Below are 9167 nucleotides of genomic sequence, written 5' to 3' on the forward strand. Positions count from 1 at the left end.
CCGGTCACTTCAGGTGTCTGACTTGGACATTAGGTTCTTTGTCCTCGGTGTACACTCACTGTATTCAAGCTCGTCTTCATTAAAGCTTATGTTTGCTTTGAGCAGCAGATGGCAGAATCTAGAGCAGGCAGGTTTGGGGGTTCAGGGGTGCCCCTCTCCTTGCCCTGGAACACTGGGCCCTTGATCCCGCTGTGCATGTCACGAAGACCACCTCCTGTCCACCCTCGCGCCTCACTCCTCGCTCTGCGCACCCCGCCCGGGGTGCCATTACCTGCGTTTTTCCCGCATTCTCCCTGAGCTCCACAGGACTGCCCAGTCCGTTTCCACCCGTCTATTTCGGGGCAGGGACCTGGAGCTCCTACTGTGCACATTCAGTCAGCACGCACAGGCCCATGGGCCTTAGCCCCTTGATTTTGCCCGGAGGACCTTCAGTCCTTACTACCTGCTCGGCGAGCCACAGAGCACTGCGCATGCGCTCTGTATGGAGGCACCAAATGCGCGTGCGCTAAACAACAGGAAGTCTGTTCGCGCTGCCTGAGAGGGAAGTGAACGGAGGAAGGAGAGGCTCAGGCCCCGAAAGGAGGCCGGCAGAAACGAAGATCGCCGTCTTGTGGACCAGAATGGTATCGTGGGAAAATTGCAGTTGGCAATGCCAGTTGACCCGGAAGTGTTGGACGCGAGAGCGCATGTGCAAAAGTGGATAGGGCTTGCACATGCGCACTGCCCACGGAAGTAGAGGGATGAAGTGCGCGTGCGTAATATGACGCCTCAAAATGCGCATGCGCTTGCTAATATGGACGTGAACGGAGGAAGGAGAAGCTCAGTCCCCGAAAGGAGGCCGACAGAAACTCAGAGCGCCGTCTTGTGGACCGGAGTCGTATCGTGGGAAAATTGTAGCTGGCAAGGCCAGTTGATCCGGAAGTGGTGGACTTGAGAGCATATGTGCAAAAGTCAGTAGGGCTTGCGCATGCGCCCTTTGCACTGAATTACCAGGATGAAGTGCAAGTGCGCAACAAGACGCTTCAAAATGCGCATGCGCTTGTTGATAAGGAAGTAAATGGAGGAAGGAGCTCAGGCCCCGAAAGGAGGCCGGCAGAAACGAAGTGCGCCGTCCTATGGACCGGGGTGGTATCGTGGGAAAATTGCGGTTGGAACGCCAGGTGACCCGGAAATTGGACGCTACAGCGCTTATGCAAAAGTGGGTAGGGCTTGCGCATGCGCAGATCTGACGGAAGTAGGGGATGAATTGCGCGTGCGCCACAAGACGCCTCAAGATGCGCATGCGTTTGCTGACACGGAAGTGAACGCAGGAAGGAGAGGCTAAGTCCCCGAAAGGTGGACGGCCGAAAATATGAGCGCCATCTTGTGAACGGCGTCGTATCGTGGGAAATAGCAGTTGGAAAAGCCAGTTGACTCGGAAGTGGTGGCAGCTGCATGTTTCTGTGACAGGTTTTGTTTCTTCTCACACTTGGGTTGAGATAGTTACAAAGGGAAGCGACCAACGTGCTGGTGCTCTATCGTGATGGCAACATGCACGACCCAGGCCTGACCGTGGCTGCTAGCGAAGGCCGCGTCTCCAGAAGTGAGGCCTTCGCTGCCCGAAGAGACAGAGAATTTAAAGGGGGTCTTGTAGCTTAAGCATGCTGGTTAATGGAAATCTCTCCACCACCCTAATTCATGACGACTGGACAGTGGGTAGTGAAGGATTAGGGGAGAAGCCTGAAGCAACTGGGGTGGGGGTTCCAGCAGGGCAAGGGGGTGTGTGGGCCCCAGCGCCCCAGACACGGACAGTGACGCCTGCGGCGTGGTGGGCAAAATGGGCCAGGGTGAACCTGACCCACGTGAGAACCCGTCAGGGTTACACAGCTTTGGTTGCAGCGAGGCTCCTGTGTGCTGTAACCCATCCCTTTACCCTAATAACGCAGTGACAGCGAGACTCTGACAGTCTGCCCAGCGTCTCTGTCCTCCTGGCCCCTTCCAGGGATCTCTGAGTCCACCTGGGCCACAACGCCGCCCTCACCTGTGCACCATCTCACCCCAGCAAGGGCCCCAGATCTGCAGGGTCCCAGTAGCTACACCAACGGGGAAAGAGATAAACCCGCTGAGACTCTACAGATAGGCGTGTCCCCCCTTTGTAAAGCAGGGGGGGGCCATGGGTCGGCCGCCCTTCAGTACAGGACAATGGGGACATGAAAATAAAAGGGCCAGGGAAGTGTCTGTCGTCTGGGGGAGACCTCTTGGGGAGACATTCCTGCAGGAGCCTGTGCTGGGAGACTGTGGAGATGAAAACACATTGGGATGTTCCATGTGTGGCAAAGTCATGACGCTGAAGTGAAGTACTTGGACTACTAAAGTGCTCGGAGCATTTGAGTAATGGAAAGTAAAGTATTCTTCAAATGCCTCTCCAGGAAAAACAGGCCCCAGCCACATCCAGGCCACCCAGTGTTGTGGCGCCAGACTGACAGGAGTCCCTGCAGCATTAAGAGGCCTGTGGGGAGAGTCTGTTCGTGGACAAGAGGTCCTGAGAGTTGCAGATGACCCAGGATGTAGTAGAAATGTTAACGGTGGGGGGGTCACCAGGTGAGGGGCAGTTCCACGTTCCCTGCCCCACCCAGAAGGAGGGTGGAGCTGAACACTGAAGAGAGGAATCTGGAGAGACTAAGGAGGAAAAAGCAGGATGGAATCGGAAGGTGACCTGAGGGAGCCACAAGAAGCAGAGAGACATGAGGAAACTGCACTGACTTCTTGGTCCTGGGCTGGCTGAAACAACTGAGAGTGAGAGACCCGTGGGGAGGGTCACAGTGGCAGTTGTATCTTGATTTTGATTTTGCTCTTGTCTGGCTTTTCTGACCCTTTTTCCTGTGTCCCTACTGGAAGGTTCCTTAGGGTTGTGGTGGGCTGTGTGGCCTGTCTTTAGGCTGATCCCTTTTGGGGAGACTTTTACCCATGAGGAGATGGGTGACATCAGGTGTTTGGTTTAGAAACTGTATTCTGTGTCTTTTCTGTATTGCACACTCATTGTCTTACAGTTCCTTTCTATTAAAGGTATTATATGTCTTGTCTTGATGCAGCCAATGTCAGAACCTATTTAGAATAGGCAGGTTTGGGGATCTAGGGGTGACCCTCTCCCTGCCCTGTGACAAAAATATTGGGAATTTTTAAATTCCAATTTTCTCCCTCACTGCACCAACAAGGACAAACTGTTAGAAAAGATGACTCCAGTGAGGTTACAGAACACAAAGTCAATAAATAGGCAAACTCAGTTGTTTCTCTACCCTGATTATGACCCATGAGAAAGCGTCAAGGGGAAAATACAACTGCACAGAAAGAATGAAATATCTGGGAAACACTTCATGAGGAAGAAAAATTTGTGCAGTGAAAAACTAGAACCCACTGGTGAGAGAAACTAAAAACAAATAAACTGAAAGACATTCTGTGCTCCTGGCTGGTATAGTTACTATTACTGAAATCTGCTGCCCTCCCACAGCAAACCCCTGGTTCAGTGTGGCCCTGACCAAGATTCCGAGGGCATTTTTCACAGAAGCAGAACTAACCCTCCTGAAACGTGCGTGGGTTCGCAGGTGTGGGGGGGAACCGAGGGCCAAGAAGAGTCAGCACTGTTCCAGAGTGAGCCAGAGGCCTCTGCACCCTGACTTCAAACTCTCACTGGACACAGAGGCTCAACCAGAGTTAGTTTCTGAGATGACTAAAGTGAAGGTTTGAGCCCAGAAAGTAGCCAGATTTTTCCCTGTGCGGACGACGCCAGACGGCAAGGGGAAGCCAATTTCTCTGAACAGATAAGAGTGGTTGGCACTAAGTCATTGTTGCGGGGGAAGCGGGGTCTCCCTGCCGGTCCACCTAGACAGGCTGACGCTGGAGGATTTAATCGCTTCCTTTCTAAAGGGCCCTGGGAGCTCCCAGGCTGACTCCTGATCGCACCCCCTTATCTGCCCCAGGGGCAACAGTGGGGCAAGAAGCCAGTGCAGGGAGCTGCTCAGACCCGGCTATCGGGTGGCTTCTCTGCCTGCCTGCTAGACCCGGTGGGAGGGGGGTCAGCCCAGAATGCGCTACCTGCTCCCCAGACTCTGTGACACCACATAAACCCACCCAGGCTGGCGAAGCGGCCGCCGCCCAGAAGCCCCGGAGCCCCTAATGCCCGGAGGCACCGGGAGCCCTCCGCGCAGGAGGCCGCGCTCCAGCCCTAGGGCGACGCGGAGGGTCACGCTCGGGGATGAGCCCGGACCCTCTGTCCTCCAGGCCCTGGGGGGACCCCAAAAGCCTCCCGGTCCCACATCCAGCCCCTCTCGTCCTGGCCCCCTTGCTCCCCTCCGCAGCCAGCCGCCCGCAGGGGTGCGCGCCCCGTCCCTCGCCCTTGGCTCACCTCCTCCTCCGCCAGCCCTCGGGGTCTCCCGGTCGAAGCGCAGAGGCCGCCCCCACCCCAGCGGTGAGAGCAGGTCCCAGCATCACTGAACCATCGGGAGCCCCGGGGAGGCCCAGGCACGCGGCGACCCGGCAGCTGGGCTGGTGCATGCGCGGCAGGGGCTGGGCGGCGGGAGACAGGATCAGCGCGGGCAGGCCCCGCCCCCTCCGCGGGCAGGCCACACCCCTCCGCGGGCCGCGCTGACCCCGGCGTTTCGCTGCAGCCCGGCAGTCTGGAAATTCAAACTCGGATGGAGGCAGATAGCCCTCCCTAAACACAGTTGAACGACATTTGCAGGAAGCCATTCAAAGGGCAAAATGTGTCTCCTGGATTTAAAAACATGCCCGGGAGCCTTTAGCAGCTATGGCAGATGCCGCCATCGCTGGCGGGTGGAGGAGTCGCTTCTCCCTCTGCACTTCGTCGGCGCCCAGGTCCTGACCCTCCCGCGGGGTCCCTTTCTCAGCTGCCGCACATTACCCGTCCTCCCCACCAAGGGCGCACCCTCGTTTTCCGTGCTCCCCTTTAGGGCCCTTTTCTACCGCTCCCCACTCAATAGTATTTCTGCCTTCATTCAAGATGGGGCTTCCAATCGCTACATCTCATTTATGTCTATCCTGTAATTTATTTAACCATTCCCTGGGGGTTTTGTTTAGCATGTTTCCATTATTTGTTACTGTAAAGAACGTGTTGGTGAATATTTTACAGCCATTTTATCTATATTTCGACAACACTTCTTTAGATCATTTCCCAAAAATAGAATGAGTGTATCTAAACAATGAAAGTATTCCAAATTCAGTCTGCAGAAGTATGTCATACATTTATCCCTTTTTCGGGAATGAACGAGAATACCTAGTTCACCTCACCTTTGCCAACATTTCACTCTGTATTCAAGGTTTTGATGCAAACCTTACACCAGAATTAACTATACAAAAGGTTTTAATATGTGTAAGAAATATTCAGTTACCATAAACCCTCAAAAATAAGCATTGCCTCAGTAGTACTCATCAATGAAATCAAACTAAAATACCCCTAAATTTTAGGAAGCAAAACACAAAAAGTAAAGGAATAAACTGGAACAGAGTGAGCAGACACTCTCGGCACACTGCTCTCTTCGGGTCACTTGATGAGGTCACACTTACTGGTCTCACTGCAATTGGGCACATGGTGGGTTCCAGCCGCCGCGATGTGGAGACAGAAGTCTGCTAATAAAACCTCCCACCTCGTCCTGCTTTCTCCTTCGCATCCTCTGTCTGCACACAGATAACTCTGCAGACAGAGGGGAAAAACCACCCCACGAGGAGAGTGAAATAGACAGGGGTGGATTTTACAGAATGAACTAGTGGAATTTCAGGTTCCTTTGTAAAGTCGGTAGTTCATTATTTACTGTGTTACATATTATTCCTTAAATGTGCACTACTGCAGACACCTTGTTCGATGTGGTATCTTTTCACAGTCCATCTGTGCACCCTGTCTATGCCATTCTTGTCAACACAACATGAATTTGCCCAACATGATGGTTCTTCCTAAGTTTAGATTACTGCTCTCCATTGAGATCACTCTCACTTATAACTGGCCTCTGAAATGTCTCGAAGCTCTTGCCCTGTGGAACCCTAAATCTCTACTTGTTTCTGGACACCAACTGCATCTTCACTATTAGTCATTTTCCTCAAACCATGACCTTGGCTTCTTCCCACTGCTCAGGTTGTTTGCCACACTGCGTTCTCCTGTTGGTGAGTGCATTCATTACCTACATGGGAAAGATGAACCTTGAAGAGAAGCACCTAAATCTGTTCCTTCACAGCATCCTCAAAGTCTCCCTGATTATGTTCTTCTCTAATATACAAACTTGGGCTTTTTTCTTGGACAGGAAGTAATGAAGTCAATTACAGAAAAAGTACCAGGCCATCTGCCCAGGGACTGCTCTTGTAGAGTGGGATCTAAGTCTCAGAAATGCTCCAGGGGAGCTTTATTTTATTGGAAAAAGGCTCAAATGCACAGAGTAATGAATTTCTACCTATGGCGTGGAGCAGGGAAGACGGCCACCAAGACACAGGAGGAGGAGGTGCCCTCTCGCTGGCGTGCAGAGGGGCTGCTAAATCCAGAGCTGCTTTAGCGGGGTCTGACAGCTGAGTGGGCTTGCGCAGGGCAAGAGGTGCAGGGAGAGGTCTGGTCTGGCAGGGACCGAGGAGGGAAGCCGGGCTGGTGTGGGGGTCTATGAGCAGCAGTTCACTGGAGAGGGACCCTCTGTGGGGACAGGAGTGGAAGCAGATGTAGACAGGTGGGGTCTGAGCAGGAACTTTAAATGACAGAACAAGGAGTTCTGGCCTGCTCGCTGGTCGGGAGAGGTGCAGGCAGTTTCTGGGCAAGTGAGAGCCAGGATGAGAATGTGTCATGAGGGGGAGCTGGCAACACTAACAGCAGGAACTTTTAGCCTGGTTTTCCTCACTGCACTTCCCAGCATGGAGCTTTCAGACATCTTTTCCCTAATCACTACCCCTTGTTATATTTTAATACCATGGGTATTTTGTCTATCTACCCACATTGTGTGTGTGTGTATGTGTGTGTGTCTTTGCTTTAACAGACAGAATAGCCTTTCCCGAGCCTTTTACCTTTGGATTGCTGTTGCCACCACTGAGGATCTTTGAATGCACTAGTATGTAGAAGTGGGTGGAAGAACAAGGCATTTCTGTATTCCTTGTAGCATCCCACGCAAGTGAGGAAGACACAGCAGCCTAGTGATAAAACAACTGTGTGAAGTCAGCACACTGTGCAGGCAGCCTGAGCTAATGCAGGAAGAGCGGCTGCCAGGACCAGGGGATGTGTCGCAAGTGGCCACCTCAGGGCAGATGTGCCAGCTGTGTGCAGACCCCCCCACAGCTGGGGGGGTCCAACGAAGCAGCCGCTCCCAGGAACAGGGCATCAGAGAGGGTGACTGTCCTCTGAATGGCTGGAAAGGATATTGTTAAACAGGTCACCGAATCTTCTAACACAAACCCAAACATAATGGTGGGGGAAGGAAATGTTTATTTTTTATTCATCTTTTCAACACAGCCGCCATCATTTCTCAGGTTTAATTTAGTAGCAAACTTGATCAGCATCATCTCCAGGAGGTAACAGTGTCAAGGCTAAGGTTCTGCTGAAGGCAACATGGCTATTAAGTTAATATACATGGAAGATTTTGAAAGGTTCAAAGAGTCTGATCTCTTCATTTTGAGAATTAAAAATTTCATTTATAGAAACCACAGATCTGTATTAAATATTCATAGAAGCATTTTTGATAATAGCTTACAATTGGACACAGCCTAATTCAGCCGGTGCATAAAACACAGAATGCTATTCAGTAATAAAAATGAACGATGTATGTAACGATGTATGTATGGCCTCCAAAACACAATGCCCTAAGACAAAGTACACATGGTGTGATTTTATTTATATGACATGTCTAGGACAGGCAAAATTACAGTGGCCAGTGGAGACAGCATGGTTTCTCAGAGTTGGAGATGGGTCACACAGAGTTGCTATCAAAGAGCACAAAGGGGTTTTCAGGGGATGGAGGTGTAAGAGGAGATTCCAGTGATGTCTACCGAATGATAACAATTTACTGAAACTTCACCTGTATGTACAGGAGACATGAAATTTATAGATTTTAAATTATATCTCAATAGAGTCACTTTAAAACTCATCATATTGAACATTCAAGATGACTGAGCTTTGATGTTATAGGGTATCCATGACATGTAAATTAAGCTCAATAAAACCAACTTCTTAATACCTGTGTATTCTAAAAAAAAAAAAAAAGCCTTATCACACATATAAAATGTATTTACTAAATAAATGTTAAACTCAATGCCCAAATAAGTTTTACTTTCCAGGGGTGAATGGCCCCCTCCCTCATCTCACAGAGAAGGAACTTAGCTATAACTAAAACTAACCCAACACAAGCCAAGAGTGAAATGTACCTGAGCTTGTCGTGCAAGCTATTAGTTCTGAAATTATCACTCAGTTAAAAAAAGACAATTTAAACAAATGATATATTTCTCCAAGATTATCTGAAAACATTCTAAAATTATTCTCTATACAGAACTAACAAAAAAGCTAGTTTTAACATAAAAAGTTACATATTTGAAGTAAACTGTACTGTTTAATTCAACAGGCACTAGATGAAATATTTTTTAAAGTTATTGCACATATTCCTAGGACTGGGAAATCAAATCCCTTCAATTAAGATAGAGACTGGGTGCAAACATCCTGAGTTTAAATTTTTCTTCTGTTTACCACATGGATTACTGAATATCTTAAGTCCATTGTTGAGACTTACTGCTCATACTTTCCTTTCCAGACATCAGTGATCACTGACAATGCAATCAGTCCCAGGCCCCCAGTGGAAGTGGACAGGATATGAATGATGCTTTCATGCCTGCAGTCACCACATCCCTTCTGCATCTCGTGAATCAGGTGTTATTATTGATGAAATACATAAGGCTATTGTTGTCAGAGGTGGTGATTTAGCTTTAGTTATAGCTAAGTTAAAGCTAAGTTATAGCTTCCTTACTAGTGGTTTATTCACTAATTATTTTTTCTTTTAAAAATGGGCCAAGTCTGAGCAAAGATGAATATTTTTGTTTTCTCAATTATTTAGTAATTTTTTGAGGGGGCATGAAATTGTTGACTACATACCCCTAATAAACGCATGCAAGGACTTTGAGCTCCTGTTTTTCACATTTTCCCCTCAATTTATGGATGAAAA

This window comes from Condylura cristata, unplaced genomic scaffold (genome assembly GCF_000260355.1).
Source record: "Condylura cristata isolate star-nosed mole 26May11 unplaced genomic scaffold, ConCri1.0 scaffold00048, whole genome shotgun sequence".
NCBI classification, from domain to species: Eukaryota; Metazoa; Chordata; class Mammalia; order Eulipotyphla; family Talpidae; genus Condylura; species Condylura cristata.